The following is a 9519-nucleotide window of genomic DNA, read 5'->3' on the forward strand; positions in this document are numbered from 1 at the left end:
TCTGAGGATCAATTGTGGCCCAATGTGCCCAGTTATTGCCCACATCACACACACATAGACACACAAAGACACACACACACACACACACACACACACACACACACACACACACACGCACATGTGCATGCAGACGTGAAACCGCGCACACACACACACACATACTTCTTTCACATGCACAGGCACAGACATAGACACATAGAACACCTATAGAGGCGCACACACCCACCACCCCCCACGTGAACTAAAACTTTCAAACTTTCTCACAGCATTTTGATACATTGTTTATAAACACTGGCACATATCACATATAAAGAGGGTTTGGGTGGGATATTATTAGTTGAATTCTGTAGGAGCAGTCAACATGAGCAAAAGGTACACTGTTCATATCATATCTTTGGTAATGATGGTGAGGATAGAGAGGAAAGTGAAGCTGAGGAGGATGTGTCTGAGGATGAGGATGACGTTCAGTATGATCCTGAACAAGACAAAACATCTGATGAGGAGGACCCAGGTGTCACAGATGCTCAAGGAGAGGTTTTCAAGTCAAGAAAAGGTGACATTTCGTGGTTATCAAGCCCTCCTCAAACCCAATCCAAGGCACCGGCGGAGAACATCCTCAGAATGACTCCAGGGCCTACTAGATACGCTGTGTCACACGCCCAAGACATCAAGTCAGCGTTTGAATTGTTCTTTCCACGACCTATTCAGAATATCCTACTTGAGATGACGGAGAAGAGTGTTTGGTGATAGCTGGACGGAGATGGACAAAACACAGCTAGATGCATACATGGGACTGTTGCTTCTTGCGGGGGTGTACAGATCCTCTAATGAAGCTACGGCCAGCTTATGGGATAGTGAGTCAGGACGCCCTATTTTTCGTGCCACAATGTCTCTTCAAGCCTTTCATGTGTTATCAAGAGTGCTACGTTTTGACAACAGGGAGACCAGAGTTGCTCGTCATGAGAATGACAAGCTTGCTCCCATCAGAGTGGTTTGGGACAAATGGGTGGATAATTTACCCTTTGTATACAATCCTGGGCCAGAGGTGACAGTAGATAAACGGCTAGTCCCTTTCAGAGGCCGCTGTCCCTTCAGGCAGTACATGCCAAGCAAGCCTGGAAAATATGGGATCAAAATATGGCTGCATGTGATGCCAAAACGGCCTACGCATGGAACATGCAAATATATACCGGAAAATCTGCCAGCGGAGTGCCAGAGAAGAACCAGGGCAAGCGGGCCTGGACATGACCAAGGGTCTTCGGGGGCACAACATAACTTGTGATAATTTTTTCACTTCGTATGACCTTGCGCAAGAGCTTCTAAAAAGGAAGCTGACGATGGTTGGAACAGTCAGGAAAAACAAACCTGAGCTTCCCCTAGCTCTCCTTGGAACAAAAGACAGGGCTCCACTGTCGTCGAAGTTCGCGTTCTCTGACAGAACCACACTTGTGTCCTACTGTCCCAAAAAAAACAAAAATGTTGTTGTGATGTCCACTCTGCACAGGGATGCTGGTGTGAGCAGTAGGGAGGACAAGAAGCCAGACATTATTCTGGATTACAACAAAAACAAAGGCGGCGTTGACAACCTGGACAAGGTCACAGGCACATACACATGCAAGCGGGGGACAAAAAGGTGGCCAATGGTCGTGTTTTACAACATGCTGGACGTATTTGGCATACAATGCATATGTAATCTGGACTGAAATAGATCCAGGATGGAACAGAGACAAAACATTCAAGAGGAGGCTTTTTCTGGAAGAGTTAGGCAAGTCTCTGGTGTCTCCCTACATTAAGAGACGGAAGTGCATCCCCCGAACTGAAGCGTCTCTTCGTTTGGTGAGAGAGATTCAATCAACGCCCACATCATCATCCTGTGATACGAACCAGGGAGGAAATCCCAAGACCAGCAAAAGAAAGAGGTGCCAGTCCTGCCCCGCCAACAAGGACAGGAAATCCAACACCACTTGCCACACATGCAAGAAATTCATTTGCAAGGAGCACACAGTAACCATCACATTCTGTGATTCATGCATTTGAACACACACACACACACACACAGACACACACACAGATAAAATTATGGTTGGACAACAAATAGTTTCTGATGTTTGTGAAACAAATAGTTTCTGAAGTTTATGGTTCATTCAGAGCGACTCACCTGCGCTAACATCATTATTTTCAATGTTCAGTTTATGGTTAATGCACACACACACAGACACAGACACAGACACACACACACGCACAAACACACTCACACACACACACACACACATTGTTCATTTTTATGGTTAAATTGCTTGGTTAATTGGTATGGTTAAATAAAAGTTGGTTTTATGGAAAGAAATTTGAACACTTGTCATTATCCTACTATTTATCTATGCGGGTCAATTTCAACCCGAACACCAAAGATGTCACTATTGTTAATAATTTTAAATAATAAAAAAATACTTAATTTTTTTTTTGGTAGGTGTACTCTAATATAGGTCTATAACATATTTACAGTTTATAATTACTCAGTCTATAAGAATGAGAAATATTTTTAGTGAATTTAAATAGTTTTTGCAATCAAAAACGAGTGGTATATTTTAAAACACCGTGTCTGTGGAGGCAACAAAAAGAAAAATCCCACACTGGTTCCATTTATATGATTGTATACTAAGCCAGCAATGAGTTGAAAAACAATATTGGAAGAAAACTTGATTTAAAGGATTTTCAAGCATTTTCAATTCACGGGTCAAAATTGATCCGCGAACACCACAGGTGTAAACAGCTTTCGAATACAACAAAAGGGTTAAGGGCTTTCGCACTTACATCTTAAAATCATAGACAGTAAAAGATATGGACACACCCAGAGCACTTATAGAAACAGTGAAGCCAATTTGAACCCCTTTTCCGGGAGAGCCCTTACGCTGCATTTCAGACAACTCTGAAGTCAGATATTTCCCAGTTGGAATCTCTCAATTTCATTCCAGACAAACTCAGAGGTTAAGAATTTTGACCTCCTAGGCCTACTGGGAAAAAGTACAACAGTGGCTGATAAGCATAACAATTGTGCATTTTATGACTAATATAAAGCATGAAAGTTTCCATATATAATCGACAAATTAAGGTTTAATTTCAAATGTGGAGCCATTTTGGGGTCAATGACATCATCATTAAATTTTCCCCTACTATTCTCCATTACAATAATGTACATGTTCACAAATATGCAGTTTTATTCCAATAGATCCCACATTATTCCTGAAATACCAGTCTGGCCATTCCAGGTGTAAATGTAACTGTAGCAACCAGGTATAAACATCCATAACGGACAACTTCTGGTGAGCCTTTTTGCAGTGCAAATAAAAGTGCTTCTATTATTACTAGGCCTATATAGTAGACTATAAATATGGCTATGTCTTATGAACAACATGTACAGATATGTGCAGTGTATCAGTAACATTATAAGAGTAGTACAGTAAGAACAATATAGATATATGCAGTGTATTAACAGAATATATTATAAGAAAAACAAAAATATGGATATTTAGTATTAACCATATTCAGATATGTACAGTATAGCTATGTGCAGTGTGGTAACAGTAGTGCAGAAACAGTAACATACAGTAAGAGTAGTAAGAATAAGTGTAGCCTACTGTATGTGCAGGACAAATAGAATGAAGAGCAGTAGAATATGGCTATGAGCAGTAGAATATGGCTATATACAGTATAAGAGCAGTAGAATATGACTGTATACGAGCAGTAGAATATGGCTATGTATAAGAGCAGTAGAATATGGCTATGTACAGTATAAGAGCAGTAGACTATGGCTACAGTATAAGAGCAGTAGAATATGGCTATGTGCAGTATAAGAGCAGTAGAATATGGCTATGTATAAGAGCAGTAGAATATGACTATGTACAGTGTAAGAGCAGTAGAATATGACTATGTATAAGAGCAGTAGAATATGGCTACAGTATAAGAGCAGTAGAATATGGCTACAGTATAAGAGCAGTAGAATATGACTATGTACAGTGTAAGAGCAGTAGAATATGACTATGTATAAGAGCAGTAGAATATGACTATGTATAAGAGCAGTAGAATATGGCTACAGTATAAGAGCAGTAGAATATGGCTACAGTATAAGAGCAGTAGAATATGGCTATGTATAAGAGCAGTAGAATATGGCTATGTACAGTATAAGAGCAGTAGAATATGACTATGTACAGTATAAGAGCAGTAGAATATGGCTATGTATAAGAGCAGTAGAATATGGCTATGTACAGTATAAGAGCAGTAGAATATGACTATGTACAGTATAAGAGCAGTAGAATATGACTATGTACAGTATAAGAGCAGTAGAATATGACTATGTACAGTATAAGAGCAGTAGAATATGGCTATGTATAAGAGCAGTAGAATATGATAAGCAAGGACGACTACATTTATATAGCCTGGGTGTTCCCATGCTGCCTTGCGCGCGATTTGATTCACGCTGCTAAGGCAGCCTGGAGACCATGGAGCAAATTTTCGCCTGAGATAGGGGACCAATCACAGAACAAGGGGGAAAGCAAGACGATGATGAGCTATATACAGACGCATTTGATAGACATCCGTGGCACCCAATAAACGAAAAAATACGAAAAAAAAAATAACGTTTGGTTCCCAGACCACGTCTCATTGAGAAGTGGTGGCGCTAGCCAGGCTAACATTTATATGCCGTTGTGCTGCTCGTTGCACAACAACACGGTTCAGAGATGGGGCATATCAAGATTTCTAGAACTACAAGCATGTCAAGTTAATCATTTGTTAAGTTGTATATTTTTCATTAATTCCTCAGTAGTGAATTATGTAAATCCCTGCTTAGTGACACTGTTTGAAAAAAAGATTTCAACTTCTATTTTCAAAGGGATTCCGGGTGATAGTAGTAAGAATAAATGCAGGATGAATAGAATGAAGAGCAGTAGAATATGGCCATGTATAAGTGTAGTTATAGCAGGCTATGAGTGGGATAGGGTAGTGCAGTTGTCCAGGGGCTGTCGCACGCACGCTATTTGTTTATCCAGCAATGGCTTTGCAAATAACGATGTCCATAGACAAGGTAGAATATGTCGCATGATTTTATGAAAGTTCAATGTATTGCGACATCATGCAAGTCAAATTTGTAGTTTCTTATGTCTCATTCCATCGAACTACAAACCCGCTACCTGATCTGGCAAACTTACATAGTGCAGTTATAGCCGATAATAATAATAATAATAATACCTTGGACTTATATAGCACCTTTCATGGTACCCAAGGTCGCTTTACAATGAGGGGGGGGGGGGGGTAGGGGTCCTACTCTTTACGATAAGTGCCACGGGATCTTTAATGACCACAGTCAGGACCTCGGTTTAACGTCTCATCCGAAGGACGGCATCTCCTACAGTGCAGTGTCCCCGTCACAGCACTGGGGCATTGGGATCGAGCTTTTTTGGCCAGAGGGAAGAGTGCCACATACTGGCCACCCACCAACACCACTTCCAGCAGCAACCTAGTTTTCCAAGGAGGTCTCCCATCAAAGTACTAACCAGGCCCACACCTGCTTAGCTTCAATAATTCAGCTAAGACAAGGTATCCATTGGTCTGGCTGCTGGCTACGTAGGTCTCAGCAGCATACAGACAACACATACACATTCTTTAACAGCAGAAAAAGTAATTAAAGTATATAATATAAAAACACAACTAAGCAATAAGGACAGTAGAAGATAAAGAATATACTAAATATACTAAAATACAAATTATACTAACTAACACTTCATCTAAATCAATTCTAAAAACAGTATCCACATAGTGGTGATTAATCAATCAGAGGCGCTTGCAATGACTGAGGCAGGGACTGAGCCTGTGATTCTCTGTGCATAGTAAGGTAAGGTAAGGTGCTCTGTGTGAATGAGTGTCATGGTGATAGTGCAAATGAGTAAGTCCAACAGTGCAACAATGCAGAAATAAAGTCTATATATCAGAAAGTGGTAAAAGTGGCTAGTGGACAGACAGTATCCAAACATGGAGGGGGTGAAGAGGTAGACAGACTATGCAGAGAAGTCTATCTCTCCTCTTCCCTTAAGTGAAGCATTGAACAGTTCAGCGGTGAGCGAAGTCTCCAGTTGATCAGGCTCTTCTGCTTAACAATAGTGCTGTGGAGTGGGTGACACTCATTGTCCAAGATGTTGATCAGTTTGTTCAGGGTCCTTTTGTCAGATAGTGAAGTGATGCACTCCAGTTCAGCTCCCACTACAGAGCCAGCTTTCCTTACCAGCCTGTCAATTCGGCCCGCATCCTTCTTCCTTGTGCTTCCTCCCCAGCATACTACTGCATAGAAGAGGACGCTGGCAACAACAGACTGGTAGAACATCCTGAGGAGCTTGCTGCACACATTGAAGGACAGCAGCCTCCTCAGGAAGTACAGCCTGCTCTGCCTTTTCGTGTAGAGTGCATCAGTGTTGGCTGACCAGTCCAGTTTATTGTCCAGGTGGAGACCCACATACTTGTAGGTGCTTACCACCTCCATATTGACCCCATCAATGTGGACTGGTAGCAGAGTGGGCTTAGACCTGCGTAAATCCACCACCATCTCCTTGGTCTTTGAAGTGTTGAGTTGAAGATGATTGAGTTTGCACCATTGCACAAAGTCCTCCACCAGGCTCCTGTACTCCTCCTCCTGCCCGTTCCTGATACACCCCAAAATTGCAGTATCATCAGAAAACTTCTGCATGTGGCATGACTCGGTGTTGTAGCAGAAGTCAGATGTGTACAGGGTGAACAGGACTGGAGAGAGCACAGTTCCCTGTTAATATGCTATTCTAGAATTAATCGTTCAAAACATAAACAAAAATTCCAAGAGATTCCGCCCCGTAACTCTTTTTTTTCAATGGTTTTACAGGTTATAGTAATGTTGTCAAATAAGCCATTTCATCGTGTTTCCTTACTCTCTGACAACATATGGTGATCATTTTTGGAATGGTTACCATTTATTTTCCATTATTTCCTACATACTGGTCCTTTAACTGGTATGTGTATATGTGCAGACAAAAAAAAAAACATTAAACTGCAATGCCCCGCTTGACTGTACACAACTCAGTCATACTTTCAAACAGGAAAAGAGACAGGAAACACAAATGAGAGCACAAGCAAACACCACAAGGACTTCCCTCTAAGGACCCCCACCCCCTCAAACCACCACCACCATCCTCCTGATGCACTCAGGGGCAGATGTACTTACTGCCCATGTTATTTCATGGGTATATGCTTTAAAATATGGTGGCATGGTATTTTCAAATAGACCACACAATGAATGAAACCACATTCTGCCTACCGCTGGAGCACAGAGCTAGCCTGGGTGAATCCAGACGAACCGGTTAGCAAATTTTTAATTTGCTCTGCAGGTCTATCTGGAAAGGATCCCACTGACGCTCGTTTCCAAACTTCCTGTTTTACAACTTCCAGGTGTGCAACTTAAATTGGTGCATTAAACTCTTACCAAATTGTTTCAGAAGTGCAGAAAACACATTTTTCTTTTAAATGAATGTCTTAAATGCAGTTGTTAGCTCAATTCCAAAGAAAATACATGTCCACACTGTATCTGTTTAACCCTGTTGCATTAGTGAAGCCATTAGTTGTGTTGAATGCACACAACTGTGATTGGATACTGGGTTTTTGGTGATTCGGAAACGTGTGTCACTGATCCTTTCCAGACTGACCTGCAGAACCAATCCAAATTTGCTAACAGGTTCATCTGGGATGTGTTTTCCTTACTCAAGCGCATGTATTCATGGGGATTGGTCGAAGAAAAGTAGGAAACATGGAAGGAGCTTCATAAAGAGTGATGGATATAATCTGGTATAGTCCAGATTGTGGCAAAATGTGTGAATCCACCATTTCTGAGCCAAACTATGGGCGTCGTCACAACAAGGGTTGGCAACCCACTCAAAGGCAAAACCAATAACCAATAACCGACGAGATGCGGAGAGTTTTAATTGCACGGGATGGAGGGGGAGAGAGTAGTGAGCTAGCTCTCTGTTTTGTTTGAACATCAACAGAAGTGACGTATCCCCGCTAACGCTGATACAACCTTTAAGTGGTTTTATATCTGAAAGACAGTGCCTGATGTATCTTAAGCCATGTAAAAGTAAACTTAAACTTTTTCTGACAGTCATATATTAACTATCCTCGTTGAGTGCAGAATTTTGAAAGTAATACAACTTGCATTGCAATCTTGACATGATTATTCTAAATTAGAGATGCACCGATATGGAATTTTAGGGTCGATAAAGATAACCAATATTTATCGGTTTGTTGTGACCGATAAGATAACCGATAATATTACTCTAAAATTAATTGGGGACAACATTTAATAAGCATAATTTAATTGCAGTAATTTATCTACCACCAATGACGGAAAGAACTCTTAATAGTCCTCAATGGTACAGCAGTCAATAAAATATATGTGGCTCCTTTAATTGAACGTGACATCAGTGAGTTGCGAATGAGGGGCCAGCGACAGCATGTGAATCGTTTTCATATGGAGTAAACACTTAAAGGGGACTTCACATTGGACGCAGCATGCGCTTCACGTTTGTTGTGGTTGCCACCGGGCTCAGCACAAAAGACATAATTTACAGTGTGCCACGGTCAATGTTCAACAGGCATGCGCAGGAATGGCAAAGAGGCAAAATGCCACTTGCTCTGTGCTTTGATCAGCGCAGCGGCAGACCAGTTCTTAACACAGATAAACGTCTAGAAGCTGGGAAAAAGCTAGCGACCAAATCAGAGTTCATATAGTTATGTATACTTATGTATAGGGCGCCGAAACTCTGTTCTGTTCTAATATACGATAGTAGCAACATCGAATAACAACGTGAATTTCGGTGCCTCATTTCAGAGCCACTTAAATACAGTTTAAATACCTAGCGAACATAAATAGGGTCTATTTATGGTAGTTAACAACTTCAAACTTTTGATTGACAGCAAATTACGTTCATTGGTGGTGTTTTGAGCAAAATTGTTTATTTGCATTATCACTGAATGGGCTTACAGTGATGCTAACAGGGCAAGGTGCCACGTCACTATTTTATACCTCTAACAATGGCCAATAATATATCACCCGCTGATATATTGTCCATCCCTATTCTAAGTCAAATGGGTTAAACCAATACATTTGTATACACATTCAGAGGATTGACAATGTTGATGAAGTTAACTGGACATTATGTAATCATTTCTGGTGGCTGGTAAGTTAGCCAAATCTTCAGCAGGCTTTAAAAGCAATGTGGGTATCATCATCAAGATGATATACCACAGTAATACTTATACTGATGATATTACCTTTAATAAGAAATATATACGCTACCAACAAGTCAACGTGTGTTTATTCAGTACTGTAAACAGAATGGACCGGTCAGAACTTGGAAGATGAAAACTGGAAGAGAGTAGAAAATCGAATACTAACAGTTTCAGGAATAAGGTGGATAGGATAAACTTTCAGAAAGAATGGAATCAGTA

Source organism: Alosa pseudoharengus, unplaced genomic scaffold (genome assembly GCF_046254945.1).
Source record: "Alosa pseudoharengus isolate Yale_2024_CS ecotype anadromous, Long Island Sound unplaced genomic scaffold, YU_APseudo_1.1 YU_APseudo_1.1_scf_13, whole genome shotgun sequence".
Classification (NCBI taxonomy): Eukaryota; Metazoa; Chordata; class Actinopteri; order Clupeiformes; family Clupeidae; genus Alosa; species Alosa pseudoharengus.